This window comes from Tachypleus tridentatus, chromosome 5, assembly GCF_004210375.1.
Source record: "Tachypleus tridentatus isolate NWPU-2018 chromosome 5, ASM421037v1, whole genome shotgun sequence".
Lineage (NCBI taxonomy): Eukaryota > Metazoa > Arthropoda > Merostomata > Xiphosura > Limulidae > Tachypleus > Tachypleus tridentatus.
In genome coordinates this window covers 31,535,119-31,560,013 of record NC_134829.1, presented here as the reverse complement: position 1 = coordinate 31,560,013, position 24,895 = coordinate 31,535,119, and the positions used below count along the sequence as shown (strand labels likewise).

At 33.9% G+C, this 24,895-nt stretch overlaps 1 pseudogene across 1 annotated transcript in view; it reads left to right on the top strand.

Moving 5' to 3' along the window:
• The first annotated feature begins 3,093 nt into the window (after positions 1-3,093).
• Positions 3,094-24,895, top strand: part of LOC143250319 (calmodulin-binding transcription activator 2-like) — a 152,961-nt pseudogene continuing 131,159 nt past the window's right edge. The window contains exon 1 of the transcript XR_013028142.1: positions 3,094-4,099. The product of XR_013028142.1 is annotated as a calmodulin-binding transcription activator 2-like (transcript). The remainder of the gene's footprint in view (positions 4,100-24,895) is intronic.

The window sequence follows — 24,895 nt, the reverse complement described above, 5'->3', positions numbered from 1 at the left end:
AACATTTCCATGTTGACATCACTTTAATTATACCAGTTGTCATAATTTAAGTTGATTTGTTTTCCTTTACGCTATTATTGATGTTTTGCTAACACAAATACACATAATGTGCTATCTTCACTCTGTGCACCACAGGGAATCAAACCCTGGATTTTAACATTGTAAGTCCATAACCTCCTGCTTACCCACCGGAGGACTTTCCTTTAAGGATGACTGAATCTTAAAACTGTAACAACTATTTGTGGTATCATATTCATTTGTTAATCATATTAATGTAATAGTGCAATGTGATCGAATGATAGAGCTGGACGTGATTCCTACTGAACTGAAGGTCCAAAGCTTAAGCCACGATAGGACGCTGAACACGCTCTGCACTTTAAGCTATGGGAGCGTTAGATCCTTGACATTTATTATCGGTATAAGATTCAGAGTAATTCTGTAGGTGGCAAGTGTTGTTGAATGGTTTCTCTCCCTGTGGTTGACAGTTTTGAACTGGAATGGTTAATCAGGTGTTAAGGTTTTTTGACATTTCTGGTTAACCCATATCTCACGTATAATGCCGTTTAAGCTGAAAATACTAAATAACATATTACGTAATCATTTCCTCCTAAAACAAACAAAACATTTAGCCCGTCTTTAATTACTTGTACAACCATTCGAACTACAAACAATGGGTTTCTCGAAATGATCTAATGGTTTACATTATGTTGTAGTTTAATTGAAAATGTATAAGGTAGCTGTAATACGTAATGTGATACTCCAAGTTACTGAAGAAACAATGGCTGCTAGTGTTAGCTCAGTAAACAAATCCTTCTATAATTGATGACAAGTTTTTTTTATGATGAAGAGACTGCTATAGAACTGGATGCTATGAGTAACATTATCTTAAGTGCTGGAAGGCCAAATAAAGACAAAGGTTTATCTTCTTCTATAAGGTTTCCTGTTGTTCTCCTTAACTTGTTTTCTGAACCTAGATTGTTTTCTAATCTCATTAATAAACAGTTGATTCTATGAAATTCCAGATATCAAGAGTGACAGTCAGAGATCTTGAATTTATGTCATTCACTGCTCTTGAATTGTAACTAAATATCACTACCATGACGTAATAAGTTTTCCTAGCCACGTCACTTGTTACAAGTACGTCAGTACATCGGGCAACAGTGGTTCTGAATCCGTGGTCAGTGGGAAGATTGCTCGAAAATCTATTGAAAACAACATTGATGAATATATTTTAAAACTTAATTACATCTTATCCACCTAGATGGTTTTTGAATGGAAGTTTATGTACTTTAAAAATAAAATTTACGGAAAGTATGCAGCAGTGTAATGTATAGATCCAACTGTGGTGCGTAGAGATAAAACATTTATGAAGTCTTGTCCAGTTTTTCTATCCGTAAAGAAACCACCACATTTTAGTAGAAAAACGCTATGTACTTGAGGATCAGTTCGGGAGTGTATTGCTAATAGATGATAAGACTGTCTTGTTGGTCACCGGAAAGAACCACTTTTAATAATTTTTATCTGCCCCCTTCTCTCCTAGAAAACCTGAATTAATTATCGTACATATTTGTTCTCTTTTCTACTCGTATCACAGTGCTTTATCGCAAAGAAGCGTTACATCCAATGCCGGATGTAATGAAATAAGAAACCCAGTGCTTCTGATACGCTAGAATATCTTATTAAATTTCTAAATACAAATACCATGATAGAAACCTATAGGTTCCTTACCTACTGAGCCCAGACGTATACCTAAATTATAAGTTGGTGTTTTTCATTAAGAGGCCTTATGGTGTGAATACATATTTAAGTTGGTGTTTGTCATCAATGGGTCTTATGACGTATTTAAATATTTAATACAATGTGTTTTACTTTATGGGTATTATGGTGAGTTTATATATTTGAGTCGGTGTTTTTCATATAATAGAATTTTTGGTGTGTTTATTTATTTGATTTGTTGTTTTTGACTTAATAGGCTTTATAATATGTCTATATATATAAATTGTATTCTTCATTTTCGGGCCTTATGGTATGTTTACATATTTGAATTGATGTTTCTCATTAAGGAGTCTTATGGTGTGTCTAGTTATTTCGTTGGTGTTTTTCATTAAGGGGCCTATCGTGTACCTTCGTTCTTCACAACAGCAAGCCATCCGATCAACTCAAACATGTAGACACACCGTAAGACTCCTTATGTCTTCCAGGGTTATCGCAACCTTAACTGTCGCTTCATAAGCCTGAACATTTACTGCTGAGCTAGTGAGGAGTGGGGGGGAACATCTGAATTGAGCTTAAGTAAACGCATACTTCAGGGGAGTTACGAAGGTCTTTACGAGGGCGTCGATCCTAGAATCGCAAGAGCGCGGTCGCAGCGTCAAACGATTTTTTTGAGGGGAATACATATTTTGTCTTATCAATATTTTATCACATATAAAGTTTATTTCTTTGCATGACTGTGCAAACTTTAGAACGTATATTGAAGCCAGACGTAGCACATTACATTCTCTCTTCGAATGAGAGTCCTGTCTTAATATCAAAGTTTAGTGTGGGATATGCAGTATACATTTTACACACTGAATCGGGAATATTTATTCATGTGAACTTTACAGATCTTCTGCACATATTATGAAGAAAACTACACTTTTGTGGATAACTATTTTTTTTCTTATTTGCCATCTTTTTTATATTTTTAGATCGATGCCTACATGTTTTAATAAGTTGACGTATTGTATGAACCATGCTTGAGGAATGCAAAGAGTGAATACGACATTAAATTTATATCTTTGATGTTATTAGACCTATGCAAGAAACGTTATTTGTTAATATAATTCTTTATAAGGTTTTCGTATATTAAACTTATGTGAATTTTTTTTATAAACTCATTTGAATTTTTAAAATTAATTTCATACTTACGACTAGAAAATTATGCAATTAACAACGACAAAATTTTTCTTGAAATTTGACTTAAATGTGCAGCAGCGCCACCGTATGTAGTTGTTTGAGCAAAACTAACGAGCAACCAATAGACGTCTTTGTTGCATGTTTGTGTTGTCTGCGCATGTACCACACGTCCAGAATCGCCTGAATCTACTCGGAGTTGCGAGTAAACGTTTTCTCTCTAACATTGTTAATGGAACCGGTGAATACTTGAGAACATGGACTGTTTATAAAACTCATGGCATATTTGGCATAGTAATGTGAACATAAATAATACTGACTAGCTCGTTTTCTGTAAAAGATGTATTTTTACGTTAATATTGCGGTAATATAACAAGAAGTGTTGGTTGATAGCAAATCGTACGTAGGACAACCGATTATAACTTTCTGTGCTTACGGAGCTGTGTGCCGTATTAAACGCTGACGTTCTTTTGAGGCTACTAAGTATAAATTTAGCATCTTGTTTCTGAAGTTTTGTTTAATTGCTGTAATTATGACCATTTTTGTATAAAAAAAAGACAGCAAAGTTGTGGTTAAAGACATACATTGCTTTATGGTATATAGAAAATAGTGATAATCTAATTAAAAGTGGCTGTTTGTGTGCAATAGCCTAAGTTGTACCGTAAGTCGCTCTCCACAACGCTTACCTAGTTTGTTTAGGCTGTCGTAACGGTTCTAATATGCATACCTTTCAAATAATAATAGTAATAAAAAAGCAGGGAAAGATTTTCTGTCTAACATATCTACACTACGTGACCAACTGTTTGTAACAACTGTTCAATCTCTTTAAGTGATAACGTGTACGTTTTGTTAATCTGGAGCAGAGAGAACAGTTTGTAATCCTTTGAGTTACGTGACTTTTCGTCGCCCGACACTGGAAATGTTAATCAAGGCATCATAAACATAAGAACAGAATATACAGAAGAAATTCTGAGTGTAGCAAAAGCAAACTTCCCGTATCGTTGATTTCGTACCGGATATAGCAAGGCTTTTCTGCGGTAATTCAATGAAGGTTTTACGGTGAGCGCTTACCGTTTCATGAACAACCAGCAACTAAATGGTTAACGCTTCAGTCAGCTACAATATTACCCAACTGAAAATCTTTGGTATAGACAGTTATAAAGACTAGAAAGAAATTACTGTGCTCAACATAATACAATGTTACGTGAGTATCAGTTATCCTATATTTTCCTTTGTTTTTGGTACTTTTATGTCAAATCAAAAATACTTATATAAGGAGCAATTATTTTGAGTTAAACAATAGGCAGTTTTGGGTTTTTCGGATTGGTCCACAAGTTTACTAACAACGCTGAGATTTAGGGTCTGATTCTTTGATGTAGACACAGCAGACAGCCCAATTATTTTGGGTATAATAACTGCTTACATTTATCGGTACTTTCCGTTATAACCCCTCAATTAAAAAAAAAAAGTTCTAAAATTATATCAATATACATATTTTATATACAAATGTAATTTGTTATAAACAAAAATCAAAAACGCTCTACCTAGCAAACGGATCTCCAGGATACAGGCTATTATTAAGGCGGAATATATAATGTACCGCAGGGTTTGGAGGTGACTGTAGAAGTAGGACCTACATTTCGGTGGGAATACATTATCTATCAGTCTTAACCTCCGTTCACCAGTCTCACATAAAGAAGAATTATATAATTAAATAATCAAAGGAATAGAAATAGAAATTAGGAGAGCGAAGTGTAAGTGCTCAAGCCCACAATGTCTCACGTCTATATCACCCTTCACTGTCTGCAGACAGTAGTGGGAAGGTGACTGACTGGTCTCCAAAGAAAGAACGAAATAATAATAAGGTACTACCACTTAGGGATAAGAAACTTACCTCCTGAAGTTGACATTCTAGCCCCCATTATGATGGTTTGTTTGTTTTTTAATTTCGCGCAAAGCTACTCGAGGGCTATCTGCGCTAGCCGTCCCTAATTTAGCAATGTAAGACTATAGGAAGGCAGCTAGTCATCACCATCCACCGCCAACTCTTGGGCTACTCTTTTACCAACAAATAGTGGGATTGACCGTTACTTATATTACGCCCGCACGGCTGAAAAGGCGAGCATGTTTGGTGTGACTGGGATTCTAATCTGTAACCCTCAGATTACGAGTCGAACGCCTTAATCTACCTGGCCATGTCGGGCCATCATTATGATGGTAAGGCACTAATTAGTAAATTAAATAATGCAGTTTATTCATTAACTTGTACTAAATGTAGTATGAAATACGTATGTTAAACTTTACATCGATTAGATACACATGTAAATTTGCGTAGATCCCAAGTTAAAAAAATATTAATGAATCAGCAGAGTTAAAGCATTTTAGAAATCATCCTTTTACCTTTGTTTAGATAACTATATTAGAAATTGTTAAAGAAGATACCAATAAACTTTAACGAGAGAACTTTTATATTTGGAAATTAAGAAAATTATATCATTACGGATTAAACAAAGATATCGATAACTTTGAGTAATTATTATTGTTTTATTGATTTTTGACAATATTTTTTTTGTAAACGTAAAATTGAGAGGTGAAAGAAAAAAATAAATTAAAATTGGTTGATTTTTCAGAATTTTGTGGTAACTCAGAGAATATTTTATTCTAGTATTAGTGAACATAAATTATTTTTCAGAAAAACAATTATCAACTTAACCGTCTTAAAGTAAGAACATTAATTAATGTAATAACAAATTCTGATTTTCTAAACAATCATGCAAAGCGCTTACTTGTAGATGTTATAAAATATCGTTTAGAAGTCAATGAAAGAGAGAAATTGCAATTTTAAACCTTCATATTTGGTAATTAATTTTAAATATAAAGTATTCAATGACTTGGAGATTTTAAAAACTATTCATTAATCTATAAGAATAATACTTTTCCTTGTAAAAATTTAACGCTTACCGTTAGTTATAAATACAAAGCTCCAATTGGTCGACTATTATATAATTATAAAGATTTTTAACTAATTTAAATGTAGATGAAATTAATAATTTTGTGATTGTGAAAACAGTTCATTTATTGATTGGTTTGAACTTCGCATAAAGCTACACGAGGGCTATCTGCGCTAACCGTCCCTAATTTAGCAGTGTAAGACTAGAGGGATGTCAGCTAGTCATCGCCGCCCACCGCAACTCTTGGAAAACTCTTTTACCAACGAATAGTGGGATTCACTGTTACATTTTAGCGCCCCCACGGTTGAAAGGGCGAGCATGTTTGGTGGGACGGGGATTCGAACCCGCGACCCTTGGATTACTAATCAAGTGCCAGGCCTTTCATTTAGTGATAATTTTCATAAACATATTATTAGTAGTAATTTGAAAACTGTAAAATTGTAAAATATTTAAAAAGGATTTACATACAAAATTAACACAAAATGTAATAAGTAAAATACTCAAAAATGTATTGAAAACAATATTGATGAATATATTTTTAAACTTAAATACATCACATCTTATCAACTTAGATGTTTTATTGAGTGGAAATTATGTACTCAAAAATAAAATTTAAATTATTCCGTATAAAATTAAAGAAATACAACATATACTTATAGTTTCATCAGTATGGAAAACAAGATTATAAACTTACTTACTTTAGATAAATATTTGAGACCTTTATACTGGAACAATGTGTCTACTAGGCTACTAATTACCACTATAATGAGGGTTGGAATGCTAATTTCAGGAGGTAAGTTTATTTAAATTACTTACTCCGAGTGTTAGTACGTTATTATTAATCAATTTTTATTTATTTATTTTTTTTACTTTGGAGAGCATTCACCATCCCAGAACTGTCTGCAAGTTGTGAAGGGTGATACAGGTGTGGGATGTTGTAGGCCTGAGCACCCATATCTCGCTATCCTAAAATCTATTTCTATTCTTTCGATTATTTTATTTTTCATATGAGATTGGCGAACCGGAGGTTAAGACTAATAGACAGTGAATCCCCACCGTAATGTTGGTACCACTTCTTCATTCATCTCCAAAATTAGGATATTTCATACCCCACATAAAAGCCTGTATCCTGGGGATGTTTTCAATTAGTGTAGCATTTCTTAAATTTTGTTTGGGCTTGTTTTTGTTTATAACAGATTATCATTAGCTCTAGGTTTGGTTTTGCTGTTTTTAAGTTTCGTTTGGACTTGTTTTTGTTTATAACAGATTATCATTAGCTCTAGGTTTGGTTTTGCTGTTTTTAAGATTTGTTTGTAGTTGTTTTTGTTTATAACAGATTTTCATTAGCTCTAGGTTATGTTTGGAGTTGTTTTTGTTTATAACAGATTATCATTAGCTCTAGGTTTGGTTTTGATGTTTTTAAGTTTTTGTTTGGAGTTGTTTTTGTTTATAACAGATTATCCTTAGCTCTAGGTTTGGTTTTGATATTTTTAAGTTTTTGTTTGGAGGTGTTTTTGTTTATAACAGATTATCATTACCTCTAGGTTTGGTTTTGCTGTTTTTAAGTTTTGTTTGGAGTTGTTTTTGTTTAAAACAGATTATCATTAGCTCTAGGTTTTGTTTTGTTGTTTTTAAGTTTTGTTTCGAGTTGTTTTTGTTTGTAACAGATTATCATTAGCTCTAGGTTTGGTTTTGCTGTTTTTAAGATTTGTTTGTAGTTGTTTTTGTTTATAACAGATTTTCATTAGCTCTAGGTTTTGTTTGGAGTTGTTTTTGTTTATAACAGATTATCATTAGCTCTAGGTTTGGTTTTGCTGTTTTTAAGTTTTGTTTGGACTTGTTTTTGTTTACAACAGATTATCATTAGCTCTAGGTTTGGTTTTGATGTTTTTAAGTTTTGTTTGGGCTTGTTTTTGTTTATAACAGATTATCATTAGCTCTAGGTTTGATTTTGCTGTTTTTAAGATTTGTTTGGAGTTGTTTTTGTTTATAACAGATTATCATTAGCTCTATGTTTGGTTTTGCTGTTTTTAAGTTTTGGTTGGACTTGTTTTTGTTTATAACAGATTATCATTAGCTCTAGGTTTGGTTTCGCTGTTTTTAAGTTTTGTTTGTATTTGTTTTTGTTTATAACAGATTTTCATTAGCTCTAGGTTATGTTTGGAATTATTTTTGTTTATAACAGATTATCATTAGCTCTAGGTTTGGTTTTGATGTTTCTAAGTTTTTGTTTGGAGTTGTTTTTGTTTATAACAGATTATCATTAGCTCTAGGTTTGGTTTTGCTGTTTTTAAGATTTGTTTGGAGTTGTTTTTGTTTATAACAGATTATCATTAGCTCTAGGTTTGGTTTTGCTGTTTTTAAGTTTTGTTTGTACTTGTTTTTGTTTATAACAGATTTTCATTAGCTCTAGCTTATGTTTGGAGTTGTTTTTGTTTATAACAGATTATCATTAGCTCTAGGTTTGGTTTTGATCTTTTTAAGTTTTTGTTTGGAGTTGTTTTTGTTTATAACAGATTATCCTTAGCTCTAGGTTTGGTTTTGATGTTTTTAAGTTTTTATTTGGACTTGTTTTTGTTTATAACAGATTATCATTAGCTCTAGGTTTGGTTTTGCTGTTTTTAAGTTTTGTTTGGACTTGTTTTTGTTTATAACAGATTATCGTTAGCTTTAGGTTTGGTTTTGCTGTTTTTAAGATTTGTTTGGAGTTGTTTTTGTTTATAACAGATTATCATTAGCTCTAGGTTTGGTTTGCTGTTTTTAAGTTTTGTTTGTAGTTGTTTTTGTTTATAACAGATTTTCATTAGCTCTAGGTTTTGTTTGTAGTTGTTTTTGTTTATAACAGATTTTCATTAGCTCTAGGTTTTGTTTGGAGTTGTTTTTGTTCATAACAGATTATCATTAGCTCTAGGTTTGGTTTTGTCGTTTTTAAGTTTTGTTTGGACTTGTTTTTGTTTATAACAGATTATCATTAGCTCTAGGTTTGGTTTTGCTGTTTTTAAGTTTTGTTTGGACTTGTTTTTGTTTATAACAGATTATCCTTAGCTCTAGGTTTGGTTTTGATGTTTTTAAGTTTTTGTTTGGAGGTGTTTTTGTTTATAACAGATTATCATTAGCTCTAGGTTTGGTTTTGCTGCTTTTAAGATTTGTTTGTAGTTGTTTTTGTTTATAACAGATTTTCATTAGCTCTAGGTTTTATTTGGAGTTGTTTTTCTTTATAACAGATTTTCCTTAGCTCTAGGTTTTGTTTGGAGTTGTTTTTGTTTATAACAGATTATCATTAGCTCTAGGTTTGGTTTTGCTGTTTTCAAGTTTTGTTTGGAGTTGTTTTTGTTTATAACAGATTATCCTTAGCTCTAGGTTTGGTTTTGATGTTTTTAAGTTTTTGTTTGGAGGTGTTTTTGTTTATAACAGATTATCATTAGCTCTAGGTTTGGTTTTGCTGTTTTCAAGTTTTGTTTGGAGTTGTTTTTGTTTATAACAGATTATCCTTAGCTCTAGGTTTGGTTTTGATGTTTTTAAGTTTTTGTTTGGAGGTGTTTTGTTTATAACAGATTATCATTAGCTCTAGGTTTGGTTTTGCTGTTTTCAAGTTTTGTTTGGAGTTGTTTTTGTTTATAACAGATTATCCTTAGCTCTAGGTTTGGTTTTGATGTTTTTAAGTTTTTGTTTGGAGTTGTTTTTGTTTATAACAGATTATCTTTAGCTCTAGGTTTGGTTTTGCTGTTTTTAAGGTTTGTTTCGAGTTGTTTTTGTTTATAACAGATTATCATTAGCTCTATGTTTGGTTTTGCTGTTTTTAAGTTTTGGTTGTACTTGTTTTTGTTTATAACAGATTATCATTAGCTCTAGGTTTGGTTTTGCTGTTTTTAAGTTTTGTTTGTACTTGTTTTTGTTTATAACAGATTTTCATTAGCTCTAGCTTATGTTTGGAGTTGTTTTTGTTTATAACAGATTATCATTAGCTCTAGGTTTGGTTTTGATCTTTTTAAGTTTTTGTTTGGAGTTGTTTTTGTTTATAACAGATTATCATTAGCTCTAGGTTTGGTTTTGCTGTTTTTAAGTTTTGTTTGGACTTGTTTTTGTTTATAACAGATTATCGTTAGCTTTAGGTTTGGTTTTGCTGTTTTTAAGATTTGTTTGGAGTTGTTTTTGTTTATAACATATTATCATTAGCTCTAGGTTTGGTTTGCTGTTTTTAAGTTTTGTTTGTAGTTGTTTTTGTTTATAACAGATTTTCATTAGCTCTAGGTTTTGTTTGGAGTTGTTTTTGTTTATAACAGATTTTCATTAGCTCTAGGTTTTGTTTGGAGTTGTTTTTGTTTATAACAGATTATCATTAGCTCTAGGTTTGGTTTTGTCGTTTTTAAGTTTTGTTTGGACTTGTTTTTGTTTATAACAGATTATCATTAGCTCTAGGTTTGGTTTTGCTGTTTTTAAGTTTTGTTTGGACTTGTTTTTGTTTATAACAGATTATCCTTAGCTCTAGGTTTGGTTTTGATGTTTTTAAGTTTTTGTTTGGAGGTGTTTTTGTTTATAACAGATTATCATTAGCTCTAGGTTTGGTTTTGCTGCTTTTAAGATTTGTTTGTAGTTGTTTTTGTTTATAACAGATTTTCATTAGCTCTAGGTTTTATTTGGAGTTGTTTTTGTTTATAACAGATTTTCCTTAGCTCTAGGTTTTGTTTGGAGTTGTTTTTGTTTATAACAGATTATCATTAGCTCTAGGTTTGGTTTTGCTGTTTTTAAGTTTTGTTTGGACTTGTTTTTGTTTATAACAGATTATCATTAGCTCTAGGTTTGGTTTTGATGTTTTTAAGCTTTGTTTGGGCTTGTTTTTGTTTATAACAGATTATCTTTAGCTCTAGGTTTGGTTTTGCTGTTTTTAAGATTTGTTTGGAGCTGTTTTTGTTTATAACAGATTATCATTAGCTCTATGTTTGGTTTTGCTGTTTTTAAGTTTTGGTTGTACTTGTTTTTGTTTATAACAGATTATCATTAGCTGTAGATTTGGTTTTGCTGTTTTTAAGATTTGTTTGGAGTTGTTTTTGTTTATAACAGATTTTCATTAGCTCTAGGTTTTGTTTGGAGTTGTTTTTGTTTATAACAGATTTTCATTAGCTCTAGGTTTTGTTTGGAGTTGTTTTTGTTTATAACAGATTATCATTAGCTCTAGGTTTGGTTTTGCTGTTTTTAAGTTTTGTTTGGAGTTGTTTTTGTTTATAACAGATTATCCTTAGCTCTAGGTTTGGTTTTGATGTTTTTAAGTTTTTGTTTGGAGGTGTTTTTGTTTATAACAGATTATCATTAGCTCTAGGTTTGGTTTTGCTGTTTTTAAGTTTTGTTTGTAGTTGTTTTTGTTTATAACAGATTTTCATTAGCTCTAGGTTTTGTTTGGAGTTGTTTTTGTTTATAACAGATTTTCATTAGCTCTAGGTTTTGTTTGGAGTTGTTTTTGTTTATAACAGATTATCATTAGCTCTAGGTTTGGTTTTGCTGTTTTTAAGTTTTGTTTGGAGTTGTTTTTGTTTATAACAGATTATCCTTAGCTCTAGGTTTGGTTTTGATGTTTTTAAGTTTTGTTTGGAGGTGTTTTTGTTTATAACAGATTATCATTAGCTCTAGGTTTGGTTTTGCTGTTTTTAAGTTTTGTTTGGACTTGTTTTTGTTTATAACAGATTATCATTAGCTCTAGGTTTGGTTTTGATGTTTTTAAGTTTTGTTTGGGCTTGTTTTTGTTTATAACAGATTATCATTAGCTCTAGGTTTGGTTTTGCTGTTTTTAAGATTTGTTTGGAGTTGTTTTTGTTTATAACAGATTATCATTAGCTCTATGTTTGGTTTTGCTGTTTTTAAGTTTTGGTTGGACTTGTTTTTGTTTATAACAGATTATCATTAGCTCTAGGTTTGGTTTCGCTGTTTTTAAGTTTTGTTTGTATTTGTTTTTGTTTATAACAGATTTTCATTAGCTCTAGGTTATGTTTGGAATTATTTTTGTTTATAACAGATTATCATTAGCTCTAGGTTTGGTTTTGATGTTTCTAAGTTTTTGTTTGGAGTTGTTTTTGTTTATAACAGATTATCATTAGCTCTAGGTTTGGTTTTGTTGTTTTTAAGTTTTGTTTGGACTTGTTTTGTTTATAACAGATTATCATTAGCTCTAGGTTTGGTTTTGCTGTTTTTTAAGTTTTGTTTGGACTTGTTTTTGTTTATAACAGATTATCATTAGCTCTAGGTTTGGTTTTGCTGTTTTTAAGATTTGTTTGGAGTTGTTTTTGTTTATAACAGATTATCATTAGCTCTAGGTTTGGTTTTGCTGTTTTTAAGATTTGTTTGGAGTTGTTTTTGTTTATAACAGATTTTCATTAGCTCTAGGTTTTGTTTGGAGTTGTTTTTGTTTATAACAGATTATCATTAGGTCTAGGTTTGGTTTTGTTGTTTTTAAGTTTTGTTTGGACTTGTTTTTGTTTATAACAGATTATCATTAGCTCTAGGTTTGGTTTTGCTGTTTTTAAGTTTTGTTTGGACTTGTTTTTGTTAAAAACAGATTATCATTAGCTCTAGGTTTGGTTTTGCTGTTTTTAAGTTTTGTTTGGAGTTGTTTTTGTTTATAACATATTATCATTAGCTCTAGGTTTGGTTTTGTTGTTTTTAAGTTTTGTTTGGGCTTGTTTTTTTTATAACAGATTATCATTAGGGTAAGATGAATCAACACAATGAAAGAAGGGTTAAATTATTCATTTAATAACCACAAAAATTATTTTGTTTGTTTGTTGTTTTTTTGTTTTGAAATTTCGCACAAAGCTACTCGAGGGCTATCTGTACTAGCCGTCCCTAATTTAGCAGTGTAAGACTACAGGGAAGGCAGCTAGTCATCGCCACTCGCCGCCAACTCTTGGGCTACTTTATTACTAACGAATAGTGGGATTGATCGTAACATTATAACGCCCCCACGGCTGAAAGGGCGAGCATGTTTGGTGTGACCGGGATTCGAACCCGTGACCCTCGAATAAATAATCGAGTGCCTTAACCACCTGGCTTGTCATGCCGGACCCAAAATGATAAAGGAAAATAGTAGACAATTCAGTTGCGATGGGTTTTTGATAAAGATAGATAACTAGTCGCAAGATTTTAAGGAAATGTCATGAATAAAATAAGTATAAGGGTTAGGCTTAGCAACTGAAACGATTCAGTAAAAGAGCATCAAAATCTTGCAGAATAATGATCAGTAAAATAAGTTATTGATGAAAAGATAAAGAATACCTACAACAACTACTAATTTGTTTATTTATCGTTAAGTACAAAACAATACAGGGTGGCCCGTAAGTCCCTACCCATCCATATGTTATTATGTTATATTCAATTATGAGTTGAAGGCAGCTGTTACCGCGGCATTTGGAACAATAACCCCTGCTATGTTGATGAAAATGTCTCGCAGAATATGGCGTCGCATAATATTATACAGCGAGAATGAGGGACAGCACACAGATACACTGGATACATAAGATATATGGATGGGTAGGGACTTACGGGCCACCCTGTACAATGGGCCATCTGTGCTGTCCCACAATGGGTATTGAAACCCGGTGTTAGAATTATAAGATTTCACACTGGGTGAGTGGCACAAATATTAATGAAAATTCATATATTTTAGGTTAAAACATGAAAAAGGCGATTAGTGTTTAAACCAAACCAAGTTTAGGTAGAGACCAGAAGATAAAAATGGTTATAAGTAAAACAAAAACCACAATGAAAATGGGTATAGATAAAAAAAAAACCAACCAAAACAACAACTAAATAGACAAGGACTAAAATATAGCTGTTCCTGATAACCATATCTACTGTACAGGTTTGTTTGTGAGGACAAGCCTGATCCACCAGACTGTACAGGTTTGTTTGTGAGGACAGCGGTAGGTCTACGAAATTACAACGCTAAAATCAGGGGTTCGATTTCCCTCGGTGGACTCAGCAGACAGCTGGATGTGGCTTCGCTACAAGAAAAGACACACACACACACACACACAGTTTGCTTGAAGGTTTATAACACCTTCGATCTCCACAGTAAATTCAGCGCTAACTTTTGTCTTTACAAAATAATTCGGCCCGGCATGGCCAAGCGTGTTAAGGCGTGCGACTCGTAATCTGAGGGTCGCGGGTTCGCATCCCGGTCGCGCCAAACATGCTCGCCCTTTCAGCCGTGGGGGCGTTATAATGTGACGGTCAATCCCACTATTCGTTGGTAAAAGAGTAGCCCAAGAGTTGGCGGTGGGAAGTGATGACTAGCTGCCTTCCCTCTAGTCTTACACTGCTAAATTAGGGACGGCTAGCACAGATAGCCCTCGAGTAGCTTTGTGCGAAATTTCAAAACAAACAAACAAACAAAATATTTTTTGTGGTTATTAAATGAATAATTTAACGCTTCTTTCACTGTGTTGATTCATCTTACCTCAAAGGAAAAACAGAGCGGTATATCTTACAGAAATCCTTTTAGCTTTGGTGCTGCCTGTGTATAAAAATAAATCGCTTTCGCTCAGATACGTAAATTGTAATGAAGTTATGATAGCTTATTGTTTTGAAAACATATTTTGCATATTTCTAATGCAACAATGTAGTCAATTCGCTAAGGTTTAAGTAAATAGCGTAAATTGTACTATTTTAACTGCGTGATTCATTTTGTAGATATAGGCAAAAGATGTAGCGAGATATATTCATCATTTCCTACTCGGTAAAAACTAACAATTACAAGTAGATATTTTTGTGTTACTTTTCCTTGTGTTATACCACATAGGACAGAATCAAGAAAACTCATGAACTATCTTTGGACAAACAGAAGACAAATGTCACACGTCTTACCCATTGCCGGATTAGCCTAACAGTACGAGTATCCCCGCGCTTATGGAGGTCCCATATCCGTAAAAGTTTTTCAAAACCTAGTTGAATAGCATTGTTAAAAAGTAAGGCACATAAGGATTTTCGTCTTCTAAAAATACTGCTGGACCCACGGGTGCTTAATCCGGAAGTAGTGTTACCCACTATGCAAGAACTACTGGGAGTGAAACTAACCAGTTCTAACTGTTCGATTACTAAGGATGAAACAAATAATTGTGTCTTTCGTTTTTTGTTTAGAATCGTAATACCATTCTGATAACTGCGCATAGCTCTCCCTAATTGTTAACTGATAGATTAGAAAGAACTTAGCTAGCCAACAGCGCACAGTTTCACCTCGTGGACTACCCTTATTTAACTTATTAGTAGGGTTTGACTGTCACCGATATTGCATGTTTTGTACTAGCTTCTGATTCAAGGTGTAACGCTCACAAGAGTGTAATACCAACTACTGGTACACAGAATGAACCTTCAAAACAGTATAGTACTAACTGTTGGTTCACGGAGTAACCTTCACAACAGTGTAGTACTAACTTCTGGTCCGGAGTAACCTTTACAACAGTGTAAAACTAACTATCGGCTCACTGTGTAACCCTCACAACAGTGCAGTACAAACTTCTGGTTCACGGAGTAACCCTCACAACAGTGTACTACCAACTTCTGGTCCGGAGTATGTGTTTGTGTGTTTTTTATTGCAAAGCCACATCGGGCTATCTGCTGAGCTCACCAAGGGGAGTCGAACTCCTGATTTTAGCTTTGTAAATCCGTAGACATACCGCTGTACTACCGGGGGCGGTCCGGAGTAACCTTCACAACAGTGTAGTACTAACTACTGGTTCACAGAATGAACCTTCAAAACAGTATAGTACTAACTGTTGGTTCACGGAGTAACCTTCACAACAGTGTAGTACTAACTTCTGGTCCGGAGTAACCTTCACAACAGTGTAGTACTAACTTCTGGTCCGGAGTAACCTTCACAACAGTGTAGTACTAACTGTTGGTTCACGGAGTAACCTTCAGAACAGTGTAGTACTAACTACTGGTTCACGGAGTAACCTTCACAACAGTGTAGTACCAACTTCTGGTTCGGAGTAACCTTCACAACAGTGTAATACTAACTGTTGGTTCACGGAGTAACCTTCACAACAGTGTAGTACTAACTTTTGGTTTACATTGTAACCCTTGCTAAGGATGTTACCAAATATTGGTGCGTGTTATGTCACTTTTGACAACGATTACTGTAGTATCCGAAACGTTGCAGTTATTTTTTTTAAAAATTCTTCCGTTCCGTAAAAGCTGTAAGTTGTAATAAAATAATAATTGTAATAATAAGTAAACTGAAAAAAACCTAATATACCTATTTGTAGGTGGATGCCATCGTTGATAGATTCCCCCTAATTGTTTTGACTTTCTATTTATTAACGAATATTTTGAATAACAAAATCTCTACTTACATGAACAAAATTATACTTGTGCTGCACCGTGTCTCTGTCATTGTGATAAGACACTTTAATTAAGGAAAATGTCAAGACATGATTGTTATTTGGACGTAAAATGTATCATTTATGTCTACTCTCATTAATTATAAAGTAACTTTGTTATCTTTGAGATGATCAGTTTTATATATATATAATAAACGTGTCAGATGAAGGAACAACACAACACTACTTGTACATTTCAGCTCTTTAAATCTGTGTTTCTACCTTCGTCTGGATCCTCGCTCTGTGAAAAATAACTGTGATAGCTTTGACACTAAAAATCTGGTTTCGATACCCTCGGCGGGCACGGTTCTGATAGCCTCGTTCGACTATACTCAAGCTATCAATATGATCTCAACTTTATAAAATAATATCATATTTTAGGCTCTCCTGTGTCTACTGTGGTAACTGAAATATTCCATTGGGTTTAGATTTTAGGCGTTAGAACCGTCTGAGAGTATCTACGTTTCTTGCACAGCTCACGAGTCGTGACGCACTAATATTGTGGCTTCTTCCTTTTTATTTTAATTTGCAAACTGACATTATGTCTGTTCTTAACAGCTACCACAACTGTAGAATTGAAACACCTATACTGTCGGTTGTCATAGTAGCTATCTCGTACAAACAAGCATGGTAACAATAGTGAAATAGCTTAGACGTGAATTTTGTTAACACAATACACGTTCTACACCAGATAAGTGTGTGTTTTAAAGTATACATTCTTCAGTTAGAAAAGAAAGAGGTTTAGCTGATATGATGTACACTTTTGTACACATTACCCGCTCGTAGGTTGATTGAAAACATTTGGGGGGGTTGGAGTTTAAATGGTGTGTATTATTGAGAGCAAACCTAGACAATGGGCTCTCTGTGCTGTGTGCCACCACAGGTATCAAAACCTTTTTTTACCATTATAAACCTTCTGACATAGCTCTGAGTCAGTAGGGTAGTGTTAAGATTTCAATTAATATCCCCTATATCGAGATGCTCCGAAATCTACGCAAACGACATCTCGCGGTTTTTAGATTCACTTTAATATGATGGTAATAAATGAGTATTACGATTATTGGATTTAAGAAGTTAGTTTGAGTTAGAATAATGTTATGACACGCACGCACGCACGCACATACACAAATTCGTAAGAAATGTGCATTATTCGTCTTTTATTTAAGAATGGTGTCTCATACTTGAATTTTGTCTAATCGGGAACTGTCCGAGAACTTGTTACCAAATCAGCTTCTCTTCCCGAAAATCGGTTTTTATAATAATAATAATGACGAATGATTGTTAATTATAATTACAAGTTTAAACTGTAATAATTCTTATTTTTTTCCCAATAAACATAATACTCACACTAGAGGGTAAGATGTTTTGTTTTGATTGTTTCTAGTTCACGTTGGTCAATATTTTGTTTTTTTTTTGTTTTAGTTCACTCACTCCCACTGGTCAATGCTTTGTATTGGTTGTTTTTTTTTCACTCACTCCAACTGGTCAACGCTTTGTAGTGGTTGTTTCATTTTTTCACTTACTCCCATTGTAGGCCCGGCATGGCCAGGTAGGTTAAGGCGTGCGACTCGTAATCTGAGGGTCGCGGGTTCGCATCCCTGTCAGGCCAAACATGCTCGCCCTGACAGCCGTGGGGGCGTTATAATGTTACGGTCAATTCCAATATTCGTTGGTAAAAGAGTAGCCCAAGAGTTGGTGGTGGGTGGTGATGACTAGCTGCCTTCCCTCTAGTCTTACACTGCTAAATTAGGGACGGCGAGCGCAGATAGCCCTCGAGTAGCTTTGCGCGAAATTCAAAAACAAACAAACACTCCAATTGTTTAATATTTTGTTTTTGCTTGTTTCTTTTTTCACTCACTCCCATTGGTCAATGCTTTGTTTTGGTTGTTTCTTTTTTTCACTCACTCCAACTGGTCACTGTTTTGTTTTTGTTTTATTTCATTGGTCAATGCTTTGTTATGGTTTATTTTTTCACTCCGTCAACTGGTCAGTGCTTTGCTTTCGTTGTTTTTTGTTCTCACTCCTATAACACAAAGATCTGTGATTTCTGGACACTCACGAAGGCTCTGTATCTCGCCTTGTCCTTTCATACCTTGACCATTCTCCGTCTTCGATTTCAACATGAAAGACGTCTCGTGAAACATTATTTCGCCATCTTTTCTTCGATTTTCCTAATAGGTTGCTTCTTGGTAGGTGTTATATGTGGGCCAAACAGTAAATTAGTGTTCACATTTTAACAGTAATATCGATATTATATCGAGCTCTTAAGGTTTCCAAATTTTATTTTTTACAGAACGTTAAGTTTAAGATGCCATTTGTGAAAAATCTGTAAATGTTCATATCTACGATAAATTCTTCTGAAATTTAGAAATTTCTAGCGGATGATTCGAAAAATTCGGTATTCACCTAACCCAATGGACACTTAGATAAAATAAAACTGTTTAAACTTACCAAAATACATTTGATACTTCAATCTGCATAGAAAGAACATCTCCCTGGTGACTTTCCTAGAGGGAGTATTCGATTCATGCTGTAGTCACAGGACAGATAGACCATTCTGGACCTCTGTGTTTCACATTGTAAACAAAACAGTTTTCTCCATTGTTATTTAGACTTCCCTAAGTTTGGTTAAACTAAAACAATGGAAGTAATGTTGGAGCAGTTTTATTCAAGATTCTAATAAAAAAACAACTTTTAATGTAATTAGATGATTGAATGTTTAAACTTTGTTTTTCTTGTATCGTCCCCGCTGGTACACTGGTAAGTCTCAGGATTTACAACGCTAAAATCAGGGGTTCGATTCTCCTCGGTGGACTCAGCAGATAGCCCGATGTGGCTCTGCTATCAGAAACACATACACTTCTCTTGTATTGTGTTCACATATTTTGGGTTTTGTTCACCAGCTTGTATAAGGCATTACGAGTTGCTAAATCTTCTTAACCTGACAAAAGAGTTGGAAATTTATTTGGAGATGTATACTCAAATGAATGCGGTTGCTATAACAACGCTAACTGTGTTCTGTGTGGTAGAAAATTAAATCTCTGTTAAAGTGCAATAAGTGATATCATTATGACTTAGGGTAAATAATGTGAGTGTGTTTAAACACTTTCAGTGACATTACATACAACTATTTTATCACTGACACTTAACAGCTTAACACACGCGACATCAAATAAGAAATATATTATTGTGAGTAAGGGCTCATACAATAGGCTAAGCACGTTTATTACGTCATTGTGGCTTTGGACTTTCATGGGCGTTATACCAACAGAAAATAATATGACCATAACTACTGAAAGGTTTAATACAAACCAAGGGGTGATTTTGTATCCATAGTATCATTGGAATCGTATGGTGGCTTAGAACGCTAAAAATTGGGGTTCAACACGTACTATAGGCACAGCATTGTCTAGCTTTATTCTTACCAACAAGTAATTATCATTAGTTCATCAAATACGTTTTCATACCGCAGCACCTTCCACATTGGAGCTCAGGAGGAGTCTTATACCCCAAACGAGGGGCTTCCTTGACATGACCTCGTAGATATTTTAGGAAAAGTAATTTTACTTCCACTGTTTTTTTTATTTAGAATATTTTCTTTCAGAGGCTGGAAAACAAATCATGGCTACAAAATATTTGTAATCAAAGAACTTTCGTACATCTTAATTTAATAAACACAGTTGTTTATATCTATAGTGTCTATAGTACATTGTTGGCTGATTGAAACAGCTGTTGATATTTATAGTCTCTATAGAACATTGTTGACTGATTCACACAGCTGTTGATATTTATAGTGTATATAGTACATTGTTGGCTGATTCACACAGCTGTTGATATTTACAGTCTCTACAGTACATTGTTGACTGATTGTTACAGCTGTTGATGTTTATAGTCTATATAGTATATTGTCGGCTGATCAACACAGCTGTTAATATTCATAGTCTAAATAATACATAGTTATCTGATTGACACAGCTGTTGATATTTATACTCTCATTAGTACATAGTTGGCTGATTGACGCAGCTGTTGATATTTATACTCTCATTAGTACATAGTTGGCTGATTGACGCAGCTGTTGATATTTATAGTGTCTATAGTACATTGTCGTCTTTTTGACACAGCTGTTCATATTTATGGTCTCTCTAGTACTTTGTTGGGTGATCGACGCAGCTGTTGATATTTATAGTGTATATAGTACCTTGTTGACTAACTGACACAGCTGTTTATATTTATGGTCTCCATAATACGTTGTTATCTGATTGGGACAACTGTTGATATTTATAGTCTTTACAGTACATTGTTGGCTGATTGACACAGCTGTTGATATTTATAGTCTCTACAGTACATTGTTGACTGATTAATACAGCTGTTGATATTTATATTCTCTATAATACATTGTTAGCTGATTGACACAGCTGTTGATATTTATACTCTCATTAGTACATAGTTGGCTGATTGACGCAGCTGTTGATATTTATACTCTCATTAGTACATAGTTGGCTGATTGACGCAGCTGTTGATATTTATAGTCACTATAATACATTGTTGTCTGATTGACACAGCTGTTGATATTTATAGTCTCTACAGTACATTGTTGACTGATTGATACAGCTGTTGATATTTATAGTCTATATATAGTACATTGTCATCTGATTGACACAGCTTTTGGTATTTATAGTCTCTGCCATACATTGTTAAGCGATTGATACAGCTGTTGATGTTTGTAGTCTATATATAGTACATTGTCATCTGATTGACACAACTTTTGATATTTATAGTCTCCATAGTACATTTTCGGCTGATCGACTCAACTATTGATATTTATAGTCTCTGTAGTATATTGTTAGCTGATTGACACAGCTGTTGATAGTTATAATCTCTATAACACATTGTTATCTGATTGACCCATCTGTTAATATTTATAGTTTTTATAGTACATTGTTGGTTGATTGACGCATGTGTTTATATTCATAGTGTCTATAGAACATTGTTTACTGATTGACACAGCTACTGATATTTGTAGTGTCTATAGAACATTGTTGACTGATTGACACCTATTGGTATTTATAGTCTCAATAATACATTTTTTACTGATTGACACAACTGTTGATATTTATAGTCTCTATAGTATATTGTTAGCTCATTGACACAGCTGTTGATAGTTATAGTCTCTATAACACATTGTTATCTGATTGACACAACTGTTTATATTTATAGTCTCTGTTGTATATTGTTGTCTGATTGACACAGCTGTAGATTTTTATGGTCTGCATAGTACATTGTTGGCTGATTTGCACAACCGTTGATATTTATTGTCTCAGCTTGACATATTTTCTTTAGTTTCAAAGTTCTCAACCTGTGGTCTGAGGTTATTAAGCATTCTGAAGAAGTGTCTCGACGTTAAAGGTTGTTTGTGTTCTGTATTATTCTAAAAATAAACTCTTCTGTTCTCCAGTTAGTGAAACTAATATTGGAAAATTTCTTTGACCTACTTATGTAACTGTCTTTTTTACACAATATATTATCTATTTCATTAGTAGATAATAGATGACTAGTTTATATCATGTTTATGACACTTATTGTAATAGTTTTGCAGCTGTTTCAGCCTTTACTTTCATGAAAATGTCTCTGGATGGTTGGTAGTTATAACAACATTGCCCATTTGACTGCATACACATCTTGTGTGTTATAATACTGCTCAAAACTGAAGTGCTCAAGTTTGGTCTGTACTTACTTTTGGTTTTAGTCACTAAACTAAATATCCTTTCACTGTCAGCATTAGAATAGAAGATTGTAAGAATTCCAAGCATAACCCTACACAGAATGTCATACTTCTGGTTGCCATTTCCATCCTTACCTCTAGACAGCTAAACCCAAAACTTGTCAACATTCAACTGAAGGACAGTTCCTGAAAAAGTACCAATTTAATAGTTCAAATATTGCCCTTCCAACTTGTCAATAGTGTTGTGCTCATGTGTATTGACAAGGACAAGGATACCTGTCTGTGAAGAAGCGTAGAGAAGAGAAATCTTTGCTTACTTTCAGTTTTGGATCAGCAACCTCTACGTGAATTAGAAGTTCATCATATAGAGGGAAATGTTTCATCATGTAATTTGTAGCTGCAATATAGTATTTCGTGACACTGGTGTAGAAGCTGATCAGGTTCTTTTCATATTTAACAATGTATTTCTTGGCAGAATTTCCACTAGAAACTGCCCCATCAGATTTGTGTGAGGATTCATTGTTGTAGTCAAGTTCAGTGATGTTGCTTTCAAGATATTCTGGCTTGATGTATCTGACAAGTATATTTTTAACTTGTGTAATCAGAGTTCTATGTATAATATGTTGCAAGGTTCTTCTATTTGCAATATCAAATTGGCTTGCTCAAATAGAGGAATTGCAGACCGAAGAAAAAGACAAAATAACAAGTTCATTTTGTTGTCCAAGAAAACTGTTAGCTTATCTAACTTGCTTTGTGCATTACTTTTCTTGGTTACTTCATTGCTAGCTTTCGTTTTCTTCTCTTTTTTCATTGATTGTCCCTCAAGTTCAGACTGTCTAAACATATATTGATTTATATCAAATGTTTCTTTGCTTTTGAAGACTATTGTCATGTGTCCCTGTGTGGCTTAGAGGATGTCTTGACTGTGTCCCTGTGTGGCTGGGAGGGTGTTTTGACTCTGTCCCTGTGTGGCCAAGAGGATATCCTAACTGTTAAAGTCTTGTTGCCTGACTGAGCTGCACGTTTAGAACCTTTTGAGTCTAGTTTTTCCTTTTCACAGTGAAAATACTTCTTTAATGGCTTCTACATATCCAATATTCTGTTGAGGCACACCCCAAGTGATAGCCATCTTGTGTTAACAAGTTGTAGAATTTTTCTTGTTTCTTTGTCATACAATCCTTGAAACTCTCTGAAATGTTGTTTTCTGCTAGCACTTTTGTCCAGAAAATAGTAGATATATATCACTATATCAGAAACTGGGCAGGGCAGTTCTCTGGAAGCTTTCTGGGCAGCAATATTCATGAGGTAACAGGCACAGCCCATGAAGTAAATGCTAGGCTGTCGTCTTGAGATGTGTCCCATCACACCTTTACCTATACCAGACATAACTGAGGCATTGTCTGAAGAAAAATTAAGACAGTTTTCCCATGGAATTTTCTTCTTTGTCAGTTCGTGGTCCAAAAGCTTGAAAATATTCTCTCCCGTTGAAGTTCTTTCCATTCCACCATTGTCAAAAGAGAACAAACAATTTTTCCAAGCAAAGGATCAAGATATTGTACAACCACTGGATACAGTTTTGAGTCATCCATGTCTGTGGATCCATCTGTGGCTAAACTGTAAACACTGTTAGTAAGTGTGCTTGAAATCATTTTGTCATCTTCACAGCCCAACATTTGTACAATGGCCGTAGTTTTGGTTCTAGCACAGCCATAGTTTTTGCTATATCAGAGTCTGGGAACATTTTTTTAAATAGATGTCCTGCATGATCGGCTACAGCTAGGGGTAAATTATGAGTAATGACGAATTGCGTGAACATCACTCCTGCATTTATGGTTTCATATTCCGAATTCTTACTCATAACTGTCCTTATCTGCATCGTTTTGTCTTCGCCTCAGCCTTTTGTTGGTGAGATGCCGATTTTCTATGTCTGGAACAATCGTTTATTCCGCCATACGCCACAGAAAAATTGATGTGACAAACTGTACAAAACGCATAACTGTCACTGATTTTTGATGCAATGACCGAATATATTGCACTATAGTCTTTCCTAAATTTATATTTCACAGTTTTAGTCCTTTTAGATTTGCCAGAAACAAGACAATCTGATGAATGAGGTCTCTTTTTTCCACTGTGAACGATCGTATTGGTGTTTCTATGCCGCTCAGAAAACGAGAAATACCCATCTACGCGAGCTTTGATTGGCTGACAAGCACTGATGACGTAACTATGGATTCCCCCACGTACCCAATATGGAGAAGCACGACACTCAAACTATTGGTAGACGTCGGAGATACAAATATTTTTTATTATTTCAAGCACAAACATGATTATCGCAAGTACCAATTTGGGCTGTCTTTTATTGATTATCAAAATTTATTTGTATCTCACTAGAAATTTTCTTTTAACCTCTTTCAAGCCCTGGGGGAACAATTTATCACTTTATTGTATAGGCCTATGTAATATATAATAATTTGGGAGTTGCAACAAGTCATAATATTTGTCTGTATGAGCGTATAGTCGTAATGTATACACCAAAATCGTAATGATTACGCTCAAATCGTAATGGTTGGCATCTCTGCATTTCGCCAAGAGAATCTGCAAAATGTCAATCGTTTCTATGAGTAGAAATTTAAATTAGCTGTATAAGACCTATTTAGAAACTGTCTTTGACGTGTTGTTGGAAACTAATATCCCCCTTGCCACATCATGAATGTTGTTTTTGTACTTAAATATTTTCGGAATACTAATTTTGTGAGCTTTCTTGTTCTGCAAACAGGTTCTTGTTTGCACTTCATCGTTATTTATTTGGTTTTAATTTGAATAACAACTGCACGTTTTTGATGCATTTTAATTGTGTACAGAGGGCTTTGGCTCCGAGAACCAGTCTGTATGAACTTCGGAGTTTAATTTCTCCCAGCTTCTTCTCACTTTACTTCAAATATATAATTTTTAGAGAAAAG